Here is a 26,067-nt window from a genome sequence, read left to right as displayed (position 1 = left end):
GTTGTACAGGTTGCTGGAAAACACCTTGAATTTTTTCCTTTATCCAAATGTGGGTACAACTCGACTTGTGTGCTCTCCTCCCCGCCTCTTTTTTTTCTTTTTAATTTTTATTCTGCTTTAAGTAGAAGTTTACAAATCAAGTCAGTCTCTCATACAAAAATTTATATATACCCTGCTATGTCCTCCTAGTTGCTCTCCCCCTAATGAGATGGCACACCTTCTCTCCACTCTCTATTTTCATGTCCATTCAGCCAGCTTCTGACCCCCCTGCCCTCTCATGTCACTTCAAGACAGGAGCTGCCCACATAGTCTCATGTGTCTACTTGATCCAAGAAGCTCACTCCTCACCAGTATCATTTTCTATCCCGTAGTCCAGTCCAATCCCTGTCTGAAGAGTTGCTGTCCCCTTTTCTTGAGGGAACAGAACAAGATGCCTCATGTTCACCAAGACACCTAACACAGGGCTGCGTATAAACAGAGGGATTATAATAGCAACTTCTAACGCGGTGTTTCTTAATGTAAGACTCAAGGACCACCTGTCCTGAATCACTCTATTGTTAGTGGCCATGGAACTGGTCTTTGATTTATGGCAGCCCTGTGCACAACAGAATGAAAAGCTGTGCCACATCTATGATCTTTTACAAATCAGACTTCTGTGATTTATAGGGTTTTTTATTGGCTGATTTTCAGAAGTAGATGGACAGGCCTTTCTTCCTAGTCCTTAATTTGGAAGCTTGACTAAAACCTGTTTTGCATCATAGCAACATGCGAGCCTCTACTGACAGGTGGATAGTACCTGTGTATGAAGTGCCTTGGCCGGGAACTGAACCAGTTCTCTCACATGAAGGTGAAAATTCTACCACTTAACTACCAATGCCCCTGGAATCACCCAAGGTGCTAGTTAAAAATGTGGATCCCTAAGCCTCATTCTCAAAGAGCCCTACTGGAGAAAAAGGTTAAGTGCTCGGTGGGGTTGGTGGTTTGAACCCTCCCAGCTGCTCCACAGGAGAAAAGCCTGATGACCTGCTTCCATAAGGACTGCAGCAAAGAAAACCCTTTGGGGCAGTTCTGCTCTGCCACATGGGGTCCTTATGAGTCTGAACTAACTCACAGCAGACCCAACGACAAGCCTTGCTCTCAGCATAATGAAATAGAGTCCCTGGTGTTAGAGCATGGGAATCAGAATTCCTAAGAAGCTATTTCCTCCTTACTTAATTTTGTACTTTTGAGACATTATTATTTTTTAATGTAAACTCTGAGTAGGTGCACTGATCAGTAACCTTCCTATCTCAGTGGGTTATCTTTTTCTATCTTCCTCCAGGGTAGTTGTGTTTTTCCTCCTTTACAGCTGGTTTTCTGGCTGCTGGTTAGGAAGGAGCCCTGGGCTTTGTTTCTGCTTCCTTTCATATTGGGAGATAAGGTAATGAAGAGGGACATCGCTGTGCCAGCTGGGATCTGACTGTTGTTGCATCTCACACACTTTCTCTCCTTTCTCCTATATGATGAACTGGCGAGAGAGGAAACTCATCATTCTGCGGCTCTCTCTCTAGGGAGGAACAAAATATCTCCCACCTCCTAGCTTTTTATTCCTCCTCTTCCTCCTTTATTTTTTCATGAATTTTAATGCTGATTTGCTCAAAAAGAAAATGATGAGTTTTATTGTATTTCCTCAGTATTTTGAATGACTTAAGCAGATCAGAGAGAAGCAGGAGTAGAGGTTACAAGGGAATTCAGGGCCACTAGTTTTCAAAACCTTTGGTAACACGTACCCCATAAAAGTAGTTAATAATTTCACAACCTTAACTCTACTCACTGCTAGGAAAGGCATTTCCTTGGGAAAATGTATGATTACATTCTGTACCTAATACTTGCATTTACCTTTATTGGATACAGGGAACTTATTGGTGACAAAGAGGGGGTAAATATAGAACCAAGAATTAAAATGAACAATTCTCAAACTTCATTGTAACCAATAGTTTCAAATTTCTGCCTACTATTGTTCTGACAAGTATAGTTTACAAGTACATCTAATTTTTTTTTTTTTTTCTGCCAATTCCCAGAACATGGATCCTTAAATCTCATGGTGATGATATTGGTTTTGGAAAAAGCTACCTTGAAGAATTATGTGGTATGCCAATAAGATTCATTTCCTAGAAAATAGATTCAGGCTTACTTCCCCATGACTGAAATGTAGGAGAGCATCTGTGAATAACAAAATTTGGTAAGTCTAGGTTAGATAATCCAATCTCTTTGTTTTTCCTTTTCCCTTTTATTCCGTACTTTTTATGCTTCACTATTTACTAGTTCAACTGAAGAATAAATATATTTAATTTTTAATTTCTTGCCTAAAATGTTTGTTTCCTTTGTTTTAGTACCCTCTCCCCTCCTCGTACACACCTGATTTAGAAAATAATATTAGAATCATTATTCCCTGCCCTTTCGCGTAGAGAATGTGACCCAGATGAGGCTGGGCCCACAAGGACTCACAAGGACGCGCCAACTGGGCTATGAGGTGTAAAGACAATAATAATAGATAGGATAATCTTGGAAAATATCTTTTTAGGGAACATTTCACACAAGCCAGAACACAAAAGACTTTCTACTCTTATCTTTTTCAATTAGCATTTAGTGAATGGAAAATCTGTCGGACCAATGAAAACCCTTCTGACTGTCATTACTGAAACCTGTACCAGGGATTGTTAAGAAAGACAATTCAAAATGTAGGATGATAGTTTCTAGCCAATCCGTGAAAAGGCGAAGCTTTCAATGGTTTTGCCCATTTGTATTTTTTAATGTTAGTATATACTGATGACTCTGTAACCTTCCTCAGAGTCTGGCAGACATGGCTGTGGCAGCGTGCTTGTCCATTTCCCTTTCTTGCTTATTCTGTAATGTTCCTTGGACTCGGGCAGACGTGGTGTGGCAGCGTGCTTGTCCATTTTCCCATTCTTGCTTACTCTGTAATGTTCTCTGGACTCGGGCAGACATGGCTGTGGCAGTGTGCTTGTCCGCTTCCCACTTTTGCCTTTTTGAATATATGCCGAATAAAACTTTGTTTTTGCTTTACTAAACTTCATGATGTTTTTTCCCCTACAACATACCCCAATCAGGAATTCCAGTTGATTTAGGATTCAGGTATTTAATTCTTTCATCTAATCCTACCATTTTTTGGACACCTCCAACTAGCAATGGGCAAGCCAAATATTTAAAAAATGTACCCAGTAAAGCAAAACAAAACAAAACAAAACTTCTTTTTTCCTTGCTTTGGACTTCCTAATGAATACAACAGGCAGTTGGGATGGATTAGGGGAATGCATGCTAGCTGTTACAATAGCCACACCACATTATTTCTGTTCTCCTTGCATTTGGCAGGCATTGCTATGGGCTGGACTTCTCTTACTCTTACCCAGCTTTCATCCTTTCTGCACGAAGCTCCTTGGGTTTATTGCTTTAATCTGGATTCTAAATTGACCTGACCTCAACTCACCTTCATGGAAAATTCTGTTAGAGAAGAAAAAAGGCAGCTTAGCCAGAGGCTGGTGGAAGGCTCATTGAAATACCACTCGTTAAATCTTTCTGGTTAAGAAGGGGCAGGAGTAGTCTTAGCATACAACAGAACTTTCATATATTGTGAATTTTTTTCTCACAAATCCAAATAAATTCCCATTGCCATGAGTAAATAATGGAACCATATTACTAAGACTTCACTAAGTAAGTGGCATATTTCTTAGCATATTTCAGGAATATTGCCACAATAATTAATCTATCAAATGAACCCATAAAAGTGTATTCTATTTGTTTCAGCAATTATTATTTTTTTATTTTAAAAACCAGGCATCTTCTACAGTAAACCTTTCCAGAGGCTTTTAAAAATTCAGATTGCGTATACTTGAATAGTGGACACTGGATGTCTGTCACAGGATACCTGGAACGCTGAATACAATGTTTTATGATCAGATACAGAAGCACACAATGGAATGACTCTAGATTTTAACCAACCCAAAGTTTATATTGGCACGCAGTTTAAAAAAGCGCTGCTTCAGGTTGAGCACACTGTTTTCTCGTTCTAACAATTATTTCAGAACTCTGATTTACTCAAATATTAAATGCAGTCTTAACCTGCTCAGTCGCTACCTCACTAAAGAAGCGTTTGAAATTATATAAATTCTGATAAATTTCAAACCCTTTAACTTAAGGAGAAACTACAGCTCAATTATACCTTAAACAGAAGTGGGGTCTGTTTGCATTCACGGGCAGTTTACAAGCAGCAGGAAATAGTGCACATTTATCTGCTTGCCTGGGTTTCATCATGTGGTGGATGCAAGGTAAGTTACAGCTGTCACAGATAAGCGGGATTGATACCAAAAGATTAGCACCATGTATGAAAGGGCACGTGTGCACACTCACCGTTAGGGAGGTTGGTAAAGCTGGAAATTAACATATTAGGTTAAAGCACATGAAATTTTCATTTTTATTGGTCAAGAACAATGGAGCATTGGTGATTTTATTCTGTTCAACCTTAGATTTTTCAGAACCAAAAAGGACCTTAGAAATAATCCAGAGGATCTTAACCTGAGGTTGACGCGGGTTGGCTTCAAGGAGAACTAGAACTCTAAGCTATTTATTCATTCAATTGGTTTTTGAGCGCCTAAGATGTGCCCAGTACTGGTTTAGTAACTGTGGATATAGGCATGAAAATGACAAAGTCCTTAGTCCTCAGGTATGTTCCATTTCAGTGGTAAAGCCTGACCAAACAGAAAACCAAGCCCGTTGCCATCAAGCTGATTCCAATTCATAGCAACCCTATACGACAGAGTAGGACTGCCCCATAGGGTTTCCAAGACTGTAATCTTTAAGGAAGCAGACTGCTACATCTTCCTCCTGTGGCTGGTGGGTTCGAATTGCTGACCTTTTGGTTAGCAGCAGAGCACTTAGCTACTGCACCACCAGGCTCCCTAAACCCTGACAATAAATATATAATATCATGTCACTAGGAGTCCCTTCTTAGCACCACCAGTTAAGTGCTTGGTTACTAACCAAAATGCTGGTAGTTCAGACACACCCAGAGGTGCCTTGGAAGAAAGGACTGGGAATCTGATTCTGAAAGGTGACAATTATGGAAACTCTATGGAACGCAGTTCTACTCTGCAACACATGCAGTTGCTATGAGTCAGAGTCTACTCAAAAGCAACTTTTTTTTTTTCTATTTAATGAGGGCATTACTGAATTAAATGCAGAGTTTTATGTCTTATGTCCACGTGTGTGTTTTTCTGGAGGCCAAGCTCACTGAATTCATGAGAGTGGTTTAAAATCACCAAAAGATTAAGGACTAGTAACCCATTACACCTTGCTCATTTGATCGATAAGGAAACCAAAGCACTGAGTGATCTGTTCCACACCACGTATGTAGCTCATTCGTGGACGACTTAGGGTCAGAACCCAGATGTCCTGGTGCTGAGTCACTACTGTACACAGTAGGGGATATGATCTGTGATTTTTCATTCCATTTCTGTATTTATTTTCCTTTTCATAGTATCTGAATACCATGAGGCTTAAATTCATGCCAAGAGTTGAGGATTTGTTCAGACTGAATCCAGTCCTAATTTCAGCATTACAACGCGTTAGCTTTGTGACTTTTGAAAGTTGATTACCCTCTCTGAGCCCCTGTTGCCACATCTGTAGAATGATGATAATAATAACTTACAGGATATCATGAGAATTAAATGAGGGTATTTACACACACATTATTGTATTTTTACAGAATAACACATGTGTTATATGTTTTTTGCCAACAGTGCACAACACCCTCCTATGTTATTTTCTTAAGCATGCTGTGTGTTATATGTGTGGGCGCGTTATTTATGTGGTTATTTGTGAAAAATTATGGTACTGTAACGTCTTTCACCTGATAAGCAAGTTTATTATTATTACTCAGTTCATTTTAAGAATCTAGAAGGCCTGCTCTTTGGTATCATATCTCCACACTTTAAAAACCCCCTCCTCTGCCTTTGACTAGGCTATGATTCAAATAGCAGATATTGGGCTCTTACTAATTTTAGGGGAGACACAAGAGGCAGTGGTAGTATAGCAGTTTTAAGAGAATTTCTTCTAGTGGTTGGTTACCTGAGTTTATACCCTTGCTCTACCACAAACTATGCATAACTTTGGGCGAGTCACACAGATTCTCTATGACTCAGTTTCCTTATCTATAGAGCAGGGATAAGAATAGAGCTGTTAGGAGAGTTATATGAGTTAATTCCTGTATATATTACAACAGTCCTGTGAGGTAGAGATTATTATGTATGTTTCAAATAATCAGGCTAAGGAAATTGAAGAGATTTGTCTAAAGACACACTGCTACTAGTGACAAAGCCATTATTGGAACTCAGGTCATTGGGCTTAGAGTCAGTACTTTTTCAGTGTTTCTTCAATGCCATGAAAAAATAAGAGAAGTAGATGGTGGTAGGTCTGAGGTGCCCTCCCTCCCTAGCCTGGTCTTCAGTAAGTCTCTGTCTTTCTCCAGAAGAGTAAAAGAAGTTGCTGGAGTGCCCTCCCTCCATTGGCATTCAGCCAGCTCCCTTTTGATTCCTGTGGGCACCCTGAGGCTTTAAGTATTTAAGTCTATCGATCGCCTTTATCATCCTGTTTGGAACTACTTCAAAGGTCAGAATTCTATGGGGATGGTAAGCTCCTGGAAAACATCTTATGAATCTTTGTTACTACTACCAGTGTTTTACACAATGCTAGGCACATAATGGAAACCTTGGTGGCTTAGTGGTAAAGTGCCACAGCTGCTAACCAAAAGTCCTGCAGTTTGAATCCACCAGGTGCTCTTTGGAAATTCTATGGGGCAGTTCTACCCTGTCCTATAGGATTGCTATGAGTCGGAATTGACTGGAGGGCAATGGGTTTGGTTTGGTTTGGGTTTAGGCACACAATAGGTTCTCAAAAAAATCATACACCTATTTCAGATAGTCTTTTCATATTTGCTTCTTCTGTTTTTTTGTGTTGTCTGGATTTTTTTATAATGAACATGCAGGAATTTAAAAACAAAACAAACAAAAAAAGCTGTTTTCACTGTAAAAAATACATGTGGACTGATTCATTGGTGACTTGCCATATCTGTCCCTTTGAAATCTATCCTGTGTCTTTGGCAGGCTGGGGTATGTGGCTGTCCCTGCCCAAAGAGTTCCTGATTGATCTTCTCCGGTGGTAACAGGGCTTCCTCCACCCCCTCTTTCCTGGGGGATAAAGGAGTGGCTTGGCACAGTGGTCAGATAGGAAGGCCCTGGAGGCTAGCTCACTTTCCCACAGCCTCTTCTTCAGTTCCTGACTCACAGTGAGACTGGCTCTCTTCTCTGGTCTCCTCTCTTCTCTCCACACCTAATGTGCCAGGGTTGTTTTCCAAAATAAGGAAGAGGCCACGTGAAATCTGTGACCCCAGCTTTACTGTTGCAGAGCAGAAACAAGTGAAAGGGAAACCAGGCTTTCTCTGGCGTTCTGTGACAAAAATTTTTTTTTTAAGAGAAACCTATTGTATGGCAGAAGGAAGGCAGTAACAGCAGTGGCCAGTTCCTGGTAATATTTATTTCTTACTCCACTGCCTGCAGAAACTATTTCCCTACCTCAGGATCATTTTGTTTGTTTGTTTTAAGAATTACTTTCTGTGTAGAAGTGTGTGTGTGTGAACAAGAGATTTCTTATTGTTACAACTAGAAAGTTTTAAAATCCTTGCCTGTTTCAGTTTCACAAATTATCTGAAGTGAATCATACATTTTATAAATATTGTCTTTTGTTGATAATGCAGGACAAAACTTGGGTAGCATTTTACACAAAATAATGTTGATTGACTTGGCAAAGATAAGAAAAATACTCGATAAGAAACATGTAACCTCATGTCAGGATCAGGGTACCTTTATAAGACCCTGAGATGTTCCTGTGAGGAAGATATCAAAGGGTGAGAAACAGCACAAGGCAGCACAATAGTAGATGGCAGACAGTCCTCCAAGGACTTCAAAATATATAAACTAAACCAAACTCAGTGCTGTCGAGTCGATTCCGACTCATAGCGACCCTATAGGACAGAGTAGAACTGCCCCATAGAGTTTCCGAGGAGTGCCTGGTGGATTTGAACTGCTGAATATACTCAGACACAAACTCATAATGAAAGCTATCTATGGTGACCTTACGTACAACAGAACAAAACGTTCAGTCCTGCATCATCCTCATGATTGCCAGCATGTTTGAGTCCACCATTGGGTCTATTGTGCCAATCCATCTCACTGAGGGTCTCCCACACCCTTGTTGGCCCTCTGCTTCACCAAACAGGATGCCTTCTCCAAGCGATTGATCTCTACTGGTGACATATTCAAAACAAACCAGTTGGACAATGTTCTGCTGTAATCCATAAGTTTTTCACTTGCTAATTTGGGAAGTAGGTCACCAGGCCTTTCTTTCTAGTCTGTGTTAGCCTGGAAGCTTCACTGAAAGCTATCTATCATGGGTGGCCTTGCTGGTATTTGGAATTTTAGAGGAATAGCTTTCAGCATCACAGGAACACACAAGCCACCACAGTATGACAAACTGACAAATGTGTTGTTATTGTTGTTGTTAGGTGCGTTTTTAGGTTCCGGCTCATAGCCACCCTATGTACAACAGAATGAAACACTGCCTGGTCCTACGCCATTCGTACAGTCATTGCTATGTTTGAGCCTATTGTGGCAGCCACTGTGTCAATTCAGCTCCATGACATTCTTCCTCTTTTTCACTGACTGTCTACCAAGTGCAATCATTAAGGTTGTGTGTCAACTTGACTGAGTCATGATTCTCAGTGGTTTGGCAGTTATGAGGTAGTTTGGCAGTTGTATGATGATGCGATCACCTCCATGATGAGGTTTGACGTCATGTGGTCACCTCCATGATGGAATCTGCTGTGAGTAGCCAGTCAGTTGAAAGGGAGTTTCTTTGAGAGTGTGGCCTGCATCCAATATAGGGGGACTTCCTAGCACCAAGAATGTAGAACCAGGAGGGGATTGGGTCTTTCCCACCCAGGGTAGCTATAATAAGAAACTCCTAGACCAGGGGAAGATTGATTGAGGAAGACCTTCCTCCAGAGCCGATAGAGGGAGAAAGGCTGTCCCTGAAGCCGGCACCTTGAGTTGGGACTTCTAGCCTCCTAGACTGTGAGAAAATAAATTTCCTTTGTTAAAGCCAACCACTTGTGGTATTTCTGTTATAGCAGCACTAGATAACTAAGACACCAAGCATGATGACCTTCTCCAGGGACTGTTCTCTCCTGACAACATACATGACCAAAGTATGTGAGGCGAAGTCTTTGCTTCTAAGGAGCATTCTGTCTGCACTTCTTCCAAGAAACATTTGTTCTTCCTCCTGGCAGCCCAGGGTATATTCAATATTCTTTGCATCACCATAATTCAAAGGCATCAATTCTTCAATCTTCCTTATTCATTGTCCAGCTTTCACATGCATGTGAGGTGATTGATAATACCATGGCTTGGGTCATCAGGTGCACCTTAGTCCTTAAAGTAACGTCTTTGCTTTTTAGCACTTGGAAGAGGCCTTTTGCAGTAGATTTACTCAATGTAATGTGTCCTTTGGTTTCTTGACTGCTGCTTCCACGGGCGTTGATTGGGGATCCAAGTAAAATGAAATCCTTGACAACTTTAATCTTGTCCTTGTTTATCATCACTTTGCTTATTGGTCCAGTTGTGAGGATTTTTGTTTTCTTTATGTTGAGGTGCAATCCTTACTGAAGGCTGTAGTCTTTGATCATTATCAGTTAAGTGTTTCAAGCCCTCTTCACTTTCAGCAAGCAAGGTTGTGTCATCTGCATATTGCAAGTTGTTACTGATTCTTCCTCCAATCCTGATGCCAAGTTCTTCTTCACAGACTCCAGCTTCTCAGATTATTTGCTCAGCATACAGATTGAATAAGTATGGTGAAAGGATACAACCTGACTTTAAACCACACCAGTGTCCCCTTATTCTGTTCAAACAACTACCTCTGAGTCTATGTACAGGTTCCACATGAGCACAATTAAGTGTTCTGGGATTCTCATCCTTTGAAATGTTATCCATAATTTGTTATGGTCCACGTGGTTGAATGCCTTTGCTTAGTCAATAAAACACAAGTAAACATCTTTCTGATATTCTCTGCTTTCATCCTGGATCTATCTGACATCAGCAATAATATCCTTTGTTGTTCCACGTCCTTTTCTGAATCCAGCTTGAATTCCTGGCAGTTCCCTTTCGATGTACTGCTGCAACTACTTTTGAACGATCTTCAACAAAATTTTACTTGTGTGTAAAATTACTCGTGTGATATTAATGATATTGTTTGATAATTTCCACTTTCTGTTGATTACCTTTCTCTGGAATGGGCATAAATATGGATTTCTTCCAGTCGGTTGGCCAGGTAGCTAAACTCTAAATTTTTTGACATAGACAAGTGAGCACCCCCAGCGCTGCGTTCATTTATTGAAACATCTCAATTGGTATTCTGTCAATTTCTGGAGCCTTGTCTTTCATCAACGCCTTCAGTGTAGCTTGGACTTCTTCCTTCATTACCATCGGTTCCTGATCATATGCCCCCTCCTAAGTGGTTGAATGTCGACCGATTCTTTTTGGTACAGTGACTCTGTATTCCTTCCATCTTCTTTTGATGCTTCCTGCATCGTTTAATATTTTTTCCGTACAGTCCTTCATTATTGCAACTGATGGTTGAATTTTTTCTTCAGTTCTTTCAGCTTGAGAAATGCCGAGCATGTTCTTCCCTTTTGGTTTTCTAATCCCAGGTCTTTGCACATTTCATTATAATACTTTACTTCGTCATCTTGAGCCACCTTTTAAATCTTCCATTCAGTTCTTTTACTTCATCGTTTCTTTCTTTTGCTCTATGTTCAAGAACAAATTTTAGCATCTTTTCTGACATCCACTTTGATCTTTTCTTTCTTTCCTGTCTTTTTAATGACCCCTTGCTATCTACATGTGTGATGTCATTCCACAACTCATCTGGTCTTTGGTCATTAGCGTTCAATGGGTCCTCTATTCTTGAGATGATCTCTAAATTCAGGTGAGTTATCCTCAAGGTTGTACTTTGGCTCTTGCGGACTTGCTCTAATTTTCTCCAGCTTCAACTTGAAATTGCATATGAGCAATTGGTGGTTTGTTATGCAGTCACCCCTGACCTTGTTCTGACTGATGATATTGAGCTTCTCCATCGTCTCTTCTCACAGATGTATTTCATTTGATTCCTGGGTATTCTATCTGTCGAGGTGCATATGTACAGTCACTGTATATGTTTTTTTTTTTTAAAAGTATTTTCAATGAATAAGTCATCAGTCTTGCAAAATGCTATCATGTGATCTCTGGCATCATTTATATCACCAAGACCATATTTTCCAACTACTGATCCACCTTTCATGTTTCAATCACCAGTAATGACCAATGCATCTTGATTGCATGTTTGATCAATTTCAGACTGCAAAGTTGGCAAAAATCTTCACTTTCTTTACCTTTGGCCACTAAAACAGATGGGCAAAATAAACATGTATATTTTCTATTATTTAGGTCCTTTCACATTTCAAAGAAGAGACACTTTCAGATGTCCTCACACCTATTCACCTCAATTTTTCCCCATAAAGTATCTCAAAATGTCAGAGGAGAAAAAATGGATAATTTCCAATCTGTAGGGAGGTTGGATTTAGGAGCATATTTCCAAGCCACCTACAGGAAATTTTAGAACTCTTCCATATATCTTGTTTTATTTTAGAGACTCATATAAACTTTTATTTTAATCTTTATGTTATGTACCATCAGGTAAGACTGATGCCCTTGGAAGACGTACAGGGTTTACTGTATGACTTGGGCCAATCCTTTTCTTGCTGCCATGTATCCATATGTCTTTCTCAGTTTCAGAAATATGATCTTAGATGACAGAGGGCTTTTTAAGGATTCATAGAGACAAAATGAACCACAGGGATTCCCTTGTAATTCCAGAGTCATTCTGGGCCTTTACGTTGTAAGGCCCCATATCCTGAGACATGGAAATTTTTTTAAAGAAAAAATCTTTTAGTCACTCTGCTCAGGTGAGCTGTGTGCATTGTAGACATTTATTGAGGTTTTATGTACTGAGTATCTAACTATAATTATTTGCATCATTTTGTGTAATATATGACAAATATTAAAACTTATCAAAAATACTCAGCAATATGTTTGAACTGTCCTCTGAACTAATCTGAATTATCATAATAATCTGCACTTATATGTCAAAGAATGAAGCAACTTAGGATTGTTGGGAATTCCCTGGATGGATCAATTAACACACTAGGCTGCTAACCAAAAGGTTGGTATCTACCCAGAGGTGCCTTGTAAGAAAGGGCTGGTAATCAACTTTTGGAAAATCAGCCATTGAGAAACCTACAGAGCATAGGTCTACTCTGACACACATGAGGTTGCCATGGGTTGGAACTGATTTGATGGCAACTGGTTAAGAGTGATGTATTTGATCATTAGGCGAGAACACTGTCACCATAAGTTCAGATACTAAGACCAGGGAAAGAGCAACCAGAAAAAATCTTGTAGCTTTATTACATTAAGGGAAATAAAGAGAGCCTAGGGAGAAGTATAAGACACAGTCTGGGGGAAAATCCTACCAATTTAAGGAGACAAATTATATATACTTATGTTTGAATTTATAATATATATTAAAAATACAATCCATACCTGAAAAGCCATGGAATCATCAATTTGAGAGCTAGAATGAACCTCAATGCACCATGATGTTCCATACACGTCATCTGTATATTATAGCTGAGCAACTCAGGTGAAGAATTGTTCAAGTTCACGTGACCAGTAAACGGTAAAATAGGGATCAACACCCAGGTTTCCTGCATCCCAGTGTGGAATTCTTTCACCTTCCACTCAGTAGCATTCCCATGAGTCACATAGTTTTAGTGTGGTCAGTGTCTTTTGGGTAGTGATTCAAACATTCTGTTTTTAAAAACATACAACTTTAAAACTAAGTGAAGTTGTGATTTTAAGTAATGGAGACAGCATTATTACAACTAACATGCCCATCAACAGTATTTAACCATCTCAGGGTTCGATTTGCAGAGGCCAATACTTTAAGTGAATGAGTCATCTAGGTCCTAATTTAATGAAAATGCTGTAGTCCCAAAGAATATTCTTGTATGGAATTCATTTTAGCAGCCTAGTTTTAAACAGCTGGAGCTCATTTGTTAAGCTGTAGTCTTCTTTAAAAAAGAATAATATGTGTGTGTATTTTTTTTCCATAGAGAAGTGGGACTTTCCGGAAAGTCTGAGCACATCGCCCTACTTGAACTTACAGGATAGCAGCTGCTTTGGGACCCTGCTGGGCAGCTTGGGCCTTTTGTCCTCCACCTGTGTCCAGCTCTTACAATTATGCTGTGGAAGACATTGATTCAAGGTTGAGAGATTGGCTGCCTTCCAGGATCCCATTGTTTATAACCTTTCCTTTCATTTAACATTCTATTTCTGTAATTACTGATGTTGTTGAATCTGATCAATAATCCAGGTGGAATTTATTCTTGATCCATACGGAAGGATGAAGAGTAAATTCACTGATAGGGAGAGAGGAGTAGAGGAAAAGGGAGGAATATTCACGGCCTTGACTCCTAATTACAATGAGAGAACTTTGCAAACTGCAGAGGGTCAAAAGATTGCAGCAACTCCTTGACAGTTTCTTGCTAGTTTGTTTTACATACCACTATATCCTGTATGGTCGCTATGAGTGGGAATTGACTCAATGGCAGTGGGTTTGGTTTGGTTTTTGGTTTTTACATCCTGTATGAAGATGGATCCCCATTTACCAGAGAAGAGAAACAGGACATGGCCCGCCATGACTCCCCAACCTGCTTTCATCAGGCTGCGTCTGATAAATGAAGCAACAGGAAGTTTCATTGGAAGCTGTTGATGCTGAGGTTAAACAGCAAGCACTGACTGGTTTAGAAATGTCATAAAGTACTGACCTTGTTCATCCCTTACCCCTCAGTGTGGGTTTCCAGGGTAAAAATAGGATATGTGTCTATTAAATTCAGGCCCTTGGGTTTGGGTTTTTCTCTTGCTCTATTTTCTGTAAAGTGCTCCTTCTCTGACTTTGTGCACTGTGTTCCAGTTCATACAGCCTGCCCAGGTGCACAACTAAATCCTTCTTCAGAGAAAAGGACCAGTGGAGTACCATGTTGCTGTTGTTCGTTGCAGACAAGTCACCTCCAACTTATGGCAACTTTATGTATAACAGTTGCCCAATCCTGCGCCATCTTCATTATCATTGATGCGTTTGAGTCCTTCGTTTCAACTATTGTGTAGCGCCTTTCAACCTATGTTAGTTATCTAGTACTGCTATAACAGAAATACCACTAGTGGATGGCTTTAATAAACAGAAATTTATTTTCTTCCTGTTTAGAAGGCTAGGAGTCCAAATTCAGGGTGTCTGCTCTAGCAGAAGGCTTTCTCTGTCTGTTGGCTCTGGGAGAAAGCCCTTGTCTCTTTTCAGCTTCTGTTCCTCGCCTCCTTGGCAACCTTTGTGTGGCTTGGCATCTATATTCCCCTATCCTTGCTCCCTTGCTTCTGTGCTTAATATGCTTGTTTTATTTTTTATATCTCAAAGGTGATTGGCTTAAGACACACTCTAAACTAATATGACCTCATGATATAACAAAGAAAACCCTATTCCCAAATGGGATTATATCCACAAATATGGGGGTTAGGATTTATAACACATATTTTTGGAGGGCACAGTTCAATCCTAACACAACCTGAAGGGCTTATCTTCAGCACTGTATCAGACAATATTCTGTTGTAATCCATAAGGCTTTTATTGACTAATTTTCAAAAAATACATTTCCAGGTCTTTCTTTCTAGTCTGTCCTAATCTGGAAGCTCCAATGAAACCTGTCCACCATGGGTAACTCTGCTAGTATTTGAAATGCCAGAGGCATAGTTTCCAGCATCACAGCAATACACAATCCACCACCGTATGGTAAACTGACAGACAGGTAGTGGGAGTACAATGTAGCCATGGGTTAATACAAGGAAGGCATCACACTAATAAATTTCTAGGCACAGGTTAAAGTGTAAATGAATTCTATTCAGGTGCTCTCTGCTGTTAGTTTGCTGGTTTGCTTTGGAACCTTGCATTTTAGGAGTTAGGTTTTTCTGGATGGAATTACCAATACTGAGTCATTCATTCTTCAGTTCAACCAATATTTATTGAATGCTATGCACTGTGCCAGGCCCTCAGGACTGTGAGAAACTTGATACTTGTAACTCCTGTTGATATGTACCTTGCAGAGTAGCTATTATATTTAACCTTAATGTGCTCTATAAAGCAGTCTTTTTCAATTGGTTCCATAGGAGAATTAAACTGTACAGAAAATGATTTGAAGAACCATTTTCTAAGTTCTTATAAGGGTGGTGCAATGTTGATGCAGTTCCAGATGCACAGGAAAAAAAAAAAACAAAACAAAACCAAACCCAGTGCTGTCAAGTAGATTCCAACTTGAGTCGATTCCAACTCATAGCGACCCTATAGGACACAGTAGAACTGCCCCATAGAGTTTCCAAGGATGCACAGGAGATAAGTTAAATCATTGCATACAACACAGGCCTTAGGGCATTCAGGCTTAATTCTCTCCCTGAGCCCTGATTGATAAGGCCTTTCTAATGGAATAAGATTTTTTCTTCTTACAGCTCCAAGTATCACCCTGGACATGCAGTGTATGAGGAGACAAAATCATTATTGATAAGTACAGTCACAACATCTCTCCCTTCCACACACACGTGGCCTTGAGGAGAGACAGCCCAAAATAAAAGCACGTGGATTCTCTTAGGAAAAATAAGCCATAATGTTAAGCAAGTTGGAGAAGTATTTCATAGTGGAAGGTACTGTTCAGAGGTGGGAGGTATTCAGTTGGCAAGATAGACATTGAATTCATCTGGGATGGAAGAATGTGAAGCAGGTCAGAGTTACTGTGGACTAGGGAAAGGTGAAGACCAGACATTTAATCAGAACTTTTGTGAACTGTGAACTATGTATTAAAACCAAACCCCAAACCAAACCCATTGCCGTCGAGTTGATCTTGACTTATAGTGACCCTATAGGACAAAGTAGAACTGTCTATAGGGTTTTCAAGCCTGTAATCTTTGTGAAAGCAGACTGCCACATCTTTCTACAGTGGAGCATGTGGTGGTTTAGAACTGCCGACATTTTGGCATGCAGCAGAGTGCTTTAACCTCTGTACAACCAGAGCTCCCTAGGGCCCTTTAAATGTTTTGAGACATGCAAATAGTGATTGGAATTACCATTTTGTCAATGCTTGCCTAAAGACAACACATCTCTGGGCCTAGACCCCATGGATTTTGTTTTGGAAGGGTTATACTTCTATGGGAGCTCTGGGTGGTACAAATGGTTCATGTGCTCAGCTGCTAACTGAAAGGTTGGAGATTCAAATCTACCCAGAGGTGCCTAGTGATCTACTTCCAAAAATCAGCCATTGAAAATCTTATGGAGCATAGTTTTAGGCTGACACAATGGAGTTGCCAAGAGTCAGAGTTGGCTCTTCAACAACTGGTTTTTATACTTCTATGAGCTCAGGCCCACCCTTTTTCCAGCTTGCTGGGGTGCTTGTGATCTGACTCTAGGGTACTGGCCTTTATTCTAACAAGTTCCCTAACTCTTGTATTCCAGGCCCTTCATTCCAGATTACCTCTATATCTCTCCTTCCTGTTTCCTCAGTCAAGCATTCTTCAAATGGCTCTGTTGCTTTTTCTTTCAGGTCCTCTTTTCCATTTCCCTCTGATAAACCAGCCCCCCACCCCAACACAAACGTATAAGACAGATATTTGCTCACACTCCATCCTGAAGGAGCACTCAGTTTAAAATGTTTCTACTTATTTTTTAAATATTATTCCTATTCATGCATTCATTCATATTATGAAGATCAGTGATGAGCTACTTTCACTTACATTAAAATTTAAAAGTATTTCAGGTTGCATATTTATACTGTAACATGGACTTCATTCACATTCTACACCTTTTCCTCTCACTCCTGAATATTACCATACTCTTTTCCCCCTAGTTTAGCTGCTCAATTTATTATGAGCAAGAAAGAGACTTCCCCACGTAGGAGAAAAACAAGAAAAAATAGTTCATAGGGACTGATCTTGTATAGGGGATTGAAATGGTTTATCCTTTCAGTCAGCTGCATCTTGTCTCCATCAATGAGCTATTGCGTCTGAGATCTTCAGAACCACGACTTGTTCTGTGAATGAAGGAGCAAGTATTTCAGTTCTGTTTTTTACTTTTCCATCTTAAGTGAAAAAGGATTCATAGCTCAAATTTTTGTTACATTCATCCTATGATTTCACCAGTTCCTCTGTTTATTCTTAGTGAATCTGTTTGTAAGAAAAAAATTTTGGAGAAGAATAAACATTGATCATTTCCAAATAAGTTCTCAAAATAGTTAATGATTGGCCGGTAAGACCAGGACCTGGTCATTGAGTGCAGAAAATGTTGGGTGGAGAAGTGGAGAGTTGCTCTTGACAACCCAGGGGGTTTTAAGTTATCACTCTTCATGAAAAAGATCTCACTTTGTGCTTACACCTCATTAAAACAAGGTCAACCAGTTATTTGAAGTGGTTACCGCATTAATTCCAAAACTTCTGAAGGACCTTGCTCAACTGAGCATCAAATGTAGCATGATTCAAACTATTAGCTAGAGGAACTTTATGACAGGAAGTGCTTAAAAAAGATGAACCTCTAACATCTCAGACATCTCGATTCCTGTGTTACATTAAGACACATTTTATTGGCCAGAAAAAGTAAAAACAATACCAAAATATGCTCAGTACATTTTATATGGGTGTGTTTAATTGAAAATAGGAAAAAAAAAAATACATTCATTGGGAAATTAAGCACTTAAAGGTTTTTAGATAAATTTATTCAAAAGTATCTTTTTTAACTTTGGTGACGTCAATAAAATTTCCATCATTCAAAAGGGGACTGTTTAAGTCTGGTCCAAGTAATTTGGAGGAGCCCTGATGGCACAGTGGTTAAAGTGCTCAGTTGCTAACTGGAATGTTGGTGGTTTGAACCCACCAGCCACTTGGTTGGAGAAAAATGTGGTAATCTGCTTCTGTGAAGATTTCAAGCCTTGGAAGCCCTATGGAGCAGTTCTTCCCTGTCCTATAGGGTTGCTATGAGTTGTAAATGACTCGACGGCAATGATTTGTTTTGTTTGCTTGTTCGTTTTTAGTTTAGAGTCATTTGCCCCATTCAGATGTTGTAGTCCTCACTGCTTCTCTCCCAATAGCACTCTCATCCCTGACACACAGTATCTTCCACTGCAGTTTTCTCTTGCATCCGGAGTGGTCAGCGGTGAATTGAATACAAACTATCTGGTATTTAGGTTACTGAGACCTGTGATAAAATACCACTCTGAGGTTTCTTTTGCTGTATGCATGATCACAGCATTCCAGGTTTCAGATTCAGTTGACAGAAATCATAAAATCAAAAGGACCATGTATTGACTCCTGAGCACTGGGAGATCTGTGTGTAGTATTTTTCTAATATTAACTGCACAGTGACTGTTGAAAGTCTGTTTCCCTAGAAAGGAAGTTAATTGGAGAGTGTACTCAGAAGCAGTACCTATGTAAGTAAAGGAAGTGGAGCAGGGTGGAGGGAGATGTTGGGCTGCAATGAGGTCTCAAAAAATGCCTCAGCCAATTCCATGGAGACCTCTGGAGCTGAAATGATCCTCCAGTGTATTTCTGAACTGGATAAGAGTGGATGAAGTCTTCTTACCCTTAAATCAACTAATTGCTAAACATGTGCTACCCTTGAGAAGAGGGAATCAGAGTGAGTATGGTGAGTCTCTTCAGTCAAGAGCAGTCTCTAGAGAGGAACTCAGTTACAAGCTGTTAGTTACTAAACTCCCAGAAATTGGGGAAATAAGTGCTTTAGTTTTGAAGAAGAATCTGTTCTGTTCATCACAGTTCACTCCCTGGAACTGCTTAGATGCACCTGGTTCACATGAATTCTGGGATCCCTTCTTTCAGGATTCTGTTTAGTGTCTCCACCATTGCAGCTGATCTGAAAGCCACAACTAGTGCTCATTTTTTCCTTCCTTTACTAATCTTTCTAGGTTCCTCTCATTCTTGACTTGTATCTCTGCTGGTGTATCTCTTTGGTGGGATGACCCAGACCCTTATCCCTGAGAGGTCTAAATCCCAGGCCACTGTGCTCTTTTCAGGCCATCGTTCATTTATTACCAAAATTGTGCAAAGGGATACTAAAATGTGGTGGATCAGTTGGGTGATAGACACATTTATTTCCTGCAACCACTGTGTAACAGCAGCCCTACCTCCTCTATTGCCAATTACCCTGCTGCTACAATGGTGACTTCTTCCCTTGCTTGCTAGTCTCTTGGAACAAGGCATGTGAAATGACCCGGTGGCAGCTCTCCAGATGAATTGCTGGGAGTAATAATAAGTGAGCAGGACCACTCCTACTCTGATTTAGAGCAATTAATATAACTGACTTTTCAGTTGCCTCATCCGTAAAAGTGAAGCCATTGGTTTGGATAATCAATCTCTACCATTCCTTCCATTGCTGATAATCTGTGATTCTGGGGTTATTTACATTTCAGAAACTTTGAACAGAGTACAGGTCAATATTGAGAGGACTGAGAAAAATTTCTATTTGTGATACATATTCCTTTGAAAATGAAGTCCATTTTGAGAAGTCAGATAATTTCAGATCTCACTATAAAAATAAAATACTAAAATAAGATGAGGGTCAATGACATTATTACTTTTATCCCTTTAGGTATATATTTAAATAAAGACTGTAGGATTACCATTGTTGAAATGATTATAGTTTTGAACTGAAAGTTAGTTTATTGCCTCATCATTGATGTTAACTTTCAGTGTAACCTTGATAAATTGGGTCACATTATTTCCTCATTTCCCTCGTTTATGAAACAAAAGGCCACAGTCAAACATCTAATGGGCCCCTTTCAAATAAAAGATTATATGTTTCTATGACTCATTTCTGGACTCTTTTTTCCTTAGTTGATAATGCAATTTAGTATTTTGAAGTCCAAAATGCCTTAAGTTGTCATTAAGTACTTGCCCTGGTATTTATACTTTTCAAAATAGCTAAGAAAAACACGAGGCTTACAATGGAACCTAATATAGATCTAAAAACTCAAACCAGCATGGGCCTAAAGCTAAGAAACAAAATTTGACACTCTTGTTGAATCAAAGAAACCAAACCCCTTGCCATCCAGTCAACTAAAAAAAAAAAAAATTTTTTTTTTTAGTTCTTGTTAAATTAGTAAATTACAAACACTACAGCGTTATCATCACAGCTTTCCAATAGACAAGTGTCTACCCTTTACTTAGAACAATGTAGCAGGTATTCTCATAGATTGCAGCGCTGCGTGCCGTATACACAAATAAAACAAAACTGATTATTTTTACATAATTTTTTGGTATGAATTCCTTTGAACTTTTGAAGTACATATTTTATTTTGAAGTTTACAATAGTCAAGCCATCATTTGCAAAGCCCAAAGAAGTCTATTACGTAATATGTATGAGAAGACGTTATTTCCTACACTGTAACACTTGCCATATTTTTAGTTATGTCTGTGGTCAGTTGATGACACTTTTCAATAGCGATTTGAATATTCTAATCCAAAATAGATCAATGTAAGTGTAAGATATGTACGTATACCTATATGAAGATATGTATATACATACATAATCATCTACATATATACGTAAATATATATGACATGTATTTCTGTGGAAACCCTGGTGGCATAGTGGTTAAGTGCTATGGCTGCTAACCAAGAGGTCAGCAGTTCGAATCCACCAGGTCCTTCTTGGAAACTCTAAGGGGGAGTTCTACTCTGTTCTGTAGGGTCGCTGTGAGTCAGAATCGGCTCGATGGCAGTGGGTTTGGTTTTTTTTTTTTTTTTTTTGCTGTATTTCTGTTTTATTTGGTAATGCTTCCCTGCAATTACACATGACAGTCTAATGAACTTGCACTGGGATTTAGAGGACCTGGATTATTGTTCAGACTGTATTATCTATTAGGTATGTGACCTTGGGTAATTTATTCTTAATATCTCCAGTCCTCAAATAAGTCCTTTATGAAATGAGGGGGTTGACGGTGGTTCTTCATGTGTCTTGTAGTCATGTGCCCCGTGACGAGTCTGATGAGAGCTATAGATATCTTCCCCAGAAAAATTCACGAATGCATATTTACACTAAATTTGGCATGCCTTTCAGGAGGGTCATAGATTTCCCAAAGCACATTCATGAACTCAAGCATGAGTCCATGGAGAGAACAAACTCTGAACTTTATATTTCTATAAGATGGAATTCCCCAAACTACCTTATAATCGTGAAAAACTAATAAGTTATTTGTACCAATTCAGATCTTCCCTTCTAGGTTTTTCAGATGGATCTCAGGCTCCTGCTACCAAGCCCCTGGGCTAGCTTCTTATGCAACAACCTTGTAACTAAAGCATAGCGGACAGCCTGCCCCAAGCAAATCATATGTGATTCCAGTACATCCCCAGACCATCTTAAGAAAACAGCATCGACCCAAGTTTACCAAGAAGCTAGAAAACCTGACTGGACAGCAGCTCATGTAAAACAGACTCCAGGATTTTAGGTGACAGCAAGCTTGCTGGAAGCTAACAGTATGACTTAGTTGTTAAAAATGCCTGTATAAACTCACATGGCCTTTAAGAAGTTGAAATTTCAAATCCTAGATGGTCAAATTGCAGGGCATGGTAGAGGTAATGCCATGTTAGAGTTATGGATCGTGTCCTGGGATCATAATGTCAAAAGGGCACTGTAGAACGGAAAAAAATTTAGAGGAGGTGGGAAGGATGAAGAAGGGTCTGGAAACTCTGCCAAATAAGAAATAGTCACAGGGAACAGGGATGTTTCATCTGAAGAGAAATTTAAAGTTGTTTACAAATATCCCATGAGCATGACCCAGAATGGGGAGCCAACTTACTCTGGGTAACTCTGGAGGTCAGAACTAAGCCAGTAACTGATAGAGCTCAATGTGAGGAAGGGCTTTCTAACAATCTATTCTGTGCATATATGAGAAGGGCTCCTTTGTAAGGAGGGTGGGACAACTGCAAGAGATGAATGAGAGGCTGTATGACCAAGTTATCAAAGAGACTGTGGAAGGTGATTCGACTTGGAAGTGGGAGTGAGTAAAGCAGTGGTTGGTGCGAGAGAGGCTGAGATGGAATCAAAGTGAAATTTCTTTGGTCTCTGATATTCCATTAAAAACAAACAAACCAGTTGCTGTCAAGTCATTTCCAACTCATACAGACCCCATTTGTGTGTCAGAGTTGAACTGTGCTCCATAGGGTTTTCAATGACTGATTTTTCAGAAGCAGATTGACAAGCTTTCTTCTGAGGTGCCTTTGGGTGGAGTTGAATTGCCAACCTTTTGGTTAGCAGTCAAGAGCGTTAGTGTGAACCATTTTCACCACCCAGGGACTAGATTGTTTGGGGGAAGTTGGGAGTGGTGGTTATTTAGGGATACAGTATGGTGTTTTCTGAAGCTGGAAAGGAAGAGGGTATACTGGAATTCCCAGAACACCAGAAAGGAGGCTTCCTGCCTGGTCACTAGTTTCAGATTCCAGGTATCAGTCTGACAGTTAAGGGAAAGGTGAGAAATAGGAGACTGTCACTCACTGTGTTGATTGGTATTTCACTTAGTAAAATGCTTGGCCTACAAAACTAAAGGAAGTATCATAAATATAGCCTGGACAGATGCTGAGACTGCCTTAAACAGAAATGTGAGTGATGCCATCATCCATGTGATGAACACTATAAAAGAGACACTAATAACATCCTCGTCCTCATTTCACAGATGAGAAAACAGGCTTAGACAGGGTAAGGAGCATGCTGAAGGTAACGAGCGAGTAAGTAGTGGAGCTGGAATTGGAACTGAACAGCCTGAGTTCATAGGCTAGACAGTTAACAATTATACTACACCACTGCCTCAAATGTATTTATTCATGAAAGAGGCCAGCAGAGTTATTTACTGTAGCTCAGGTTCATGGACCATGTGGGATATGACCATAATGAGTTTTCTGTATAAGATTCTTTATAAGATCCATTGAACAAATATTTATTGAGCACTATTACAGGATAGAGACCTGGGGATATAACAATGAACAAAACAGAACCAGAAATCCATGGCCTGCTTACATTTTACTGGGAGGATACAGTTAATAAACAAAAAAGTACATTTTACAGTAAGTTAGAAAGTAATAAATACTATTAAGTAAAATAAGATATAGCAAAGAAGGGGTTAGGGAATTCTGGGGGAGCGGTTTTAAATAGGGGTCCCAGAGGAATCACGTTGAAAAGGTGATATTTGAGAGGTGGAGGTACCCCCTCTGATGGGATGAGTTTGAATTTTTTACCAGATCTACGTGAAAATGCTTGAGGTGTCTTGGAGAAAGCTTTAAGAGCAGTGCTAGTTGCTACTTTAGCCCACAGTACCTGATTTAAGTGGGCCCAAAAGTAATGGATTAAGTAGAATTTTGAAAATAAAAATGCAAAGCACAACGCCCAGTCCTGGCTTTATTCATTGGTCCACAAGGCCGAGGCTCTTTGCTCCCATCATCCAGGTGAATCACCTGTGGGAAGGGCAGGTGATCTGCTTCTGGCTAGTGTAGCTGGAGGAAGCCAGCATTTCAGGGCAATCAACGGGTGTCTCCCTGGAACCCAGAGATCTCCTGAACAAATAGTTCATATCCAGGTGAAGTTTGTTGTGAAGTTTACCAGCAAGAAAGATCTGACAGGATGTCTAGTGGGTTGCTAACTACCTTTTTTAGTCATTTTTGCTGGCGGGTCGGGCAATGTGGGTTTTGTGGGAAACCCCTAAAACATTGAAGAGTCCTATGCTTATTTGTTCTCTTTCTTTACATATATGTGACCTTAGGCCAGAAAATTAATTTCTGACCCATGGGTATATTTTTACCCTTGAGCTGTTGAAAAAAAGGCATTGAAACCATTTAACAGTAAGATCTATTGCCTAGATTATCAATGTCTGAGCTCCTTAGAGGGCAGGAATTATGGTTTATTCACATTTGTACCCAGTTTAGCACCCATAATTATGACTTGCATCTGGTAGATATGCAATGAACTTATGTTACAAGTTGAATAAATGTGATTTTTCTGTATGGTTGTTATAGGACATAGTAATTGACACCTGCAAAAGACAGAAACAAACAAAAAATAAGCCTTTTAGCCCAAGCAAGTGTAAGATACAAAAATTACAACTTTTATTTCAAAATAAGCAAGGAAATCTACTATGCTAGGAGTTCTTCTTTGATTTAATTTGGGGTTGGAATAAAAATAATCAAGTACACGCAGCAAGAAATAAACTTTACTCCTATGTTTTTGATTATTAGTATTTATTTTTACCTTAGAAAAAACACTTCCTTTACAGAATATGCAAGAAGACTAGGAGAAAATGATGCATAGGGGGAAATTAACACCTGCAAGCACAAACCACAAAATGTACTGTGAGCTTTTTAAATAACTGGCTTTGGTCAGCTCTTTTGGTAAGCCATTTGCTGCCATATTTTGCTGTTTTCCTTAATGTGTAAAAACTGCTCAATGCTGGGGGAGAAGCCCCACAAGGTCTCGCTCATGTTTTGCTTTTTAAAATGGGAATATGAGAATGGAAAGTAAAATTAAAGAGTAGTGAATTGTCATTTTACCTACCCTGATTCCTCTGAAATTTTCCATAATTTTGTTTTTTCCAAGCACCATATGAAGAGTTAAGTCTGGCACTCTGCAAAGAAGAATGTTAACTTACATAGAGGTAACACTGAAATACCCCACCAAGGCTCTCTGGGTGTATTTGACATTTTAAGTAGACTCTGGCAGTTAATTCACTTTTATCTACGTAAAAGATGTCCATGTTTTGGGAAAAACTGACTTTTTAAAAAATGTCATATTTCCTTTTGCCTTTGAAAGATGGAATATCTTAGCATTAGCATTACTGCTAATAAAATTAGCCTGTGGCATTTTCTTCCCTTGTCGTATAAATAGTCACTCACTATCCCCTGGACTATTCTCACTTACTGTGGACTAGTCCCAAAGGCCTTTTCCATGTATGACGTAGTTTAACCTTTAGGATTAGGGTAGGAATACATTAGACAAAAATAATTTTATTTTTTTCACTGCTAAATAAAATTTCAGATGGAAAGTTTTCAAAAAGAGAATGAAGCCCCTGCTGTTAGTCATCTGCTATACTGGTGGCACAGTGGTTAAGAGCTACGGTGTGCTATAGCGGCTAACCAAAAGGTCAGCGGTTCAAATCCACCAGCCACTTCTTAGAAACCTATGGAGCAGTTCTACTCTGTCCTATAGGGTGGTTATACTGGCTCCCCTGCTATTTTAAATGAGAAATTAATCACTCAGGAAAACAGAAGCCACACCTGTATTTCAGGCATTAATTATCTGAGACACGAATTAACCAAATCAAACCCATTACCGTCAAGTCAATCCTGACTCATAACAATTCTGTAGGACAGAGTAAAATTGCCCCATAGGGTTTCCAAGGCTATACAGACTGCCACATCTATCTCCCAAGGACTGGCTAGTGGGTTCGAACCACTGACCTTTCCATTAGCAGCTGAGCACTTAACCACTGTGCCACCAGGGCTCAGGAATTAGGTTCTTTTAAAACCCTTGGAAGGGCAGGAAGAGAGACTGTCCCTAGAGCTCAGGTTTGCTGCTTGCAGGTAGTCAGGTAATTGAAGAAATTTCTGGAAGTAGCTGATAACAGTGACCGCAGTCTCCAGCACCAAAGGAGGGTGATTTGCAGAAAAATAAGTAGAAGCCATTGTAATCTCAGACCTGTCAAAGCCCAAGAGCCTGCCTGGACTTCTATTCCAGCCTCCAGAGGACCAATACTATGGCTTCTGCTTCCTTTTTCTTTGCTTTAAA

General features: G+C 39.6%; 1 long non-coding RNA gene across 2 annotated transcripts in view; it reads left to right on the top strand.

Annotated features, from left to right (window-relative positions):
* Nucleotides 1-14,605, top strand: part of LOC126064496 (uncharacterized) — a 149,606-nt gene extending 135,001 nt beyond the window's left edge. The window contains exons 7-8 of one of the 2 annotated variants that reach the window (XR_007514556.1): nucleotides 2,061-2,221; nucleotides 6,524-6,894. This is a non-coding gene — a long non-coding RNA (uncharacterized LOC126064496). Of the gene's footprint in view, nucleotides 1-2,060; nucleotides 2,222-6,523; nucleotides 6,895-13,315 lie in introns of those variants that run through there. The other variant, XR_007514555.1, reaches the window with a different exon arrangement.
* The last annotated feature ends 11,462 nt before the right edge of the window (nucleotides 14,606-26,067 follow it).

Source organism: Elephas maximus, chromosome 2, assembly GCF_024166365.1.
Source record: "Elephas maximus indicus isolate mEleMax1 chromosome 2, mEleMax1 primary haplotype, whole genome shotgun sequence".
Taxonomy (NCBI): domain Eukaryota; kingdom Metazoa; phylum Chordata; class Mammalia; order Proboscidea; family Elephantidae; genus Elephas; species Elephas maximus.
Note: the sequence above shows the minus strand (reverse complement) of the source record. Positions and strands in the feature narration are given on the sequence as shown.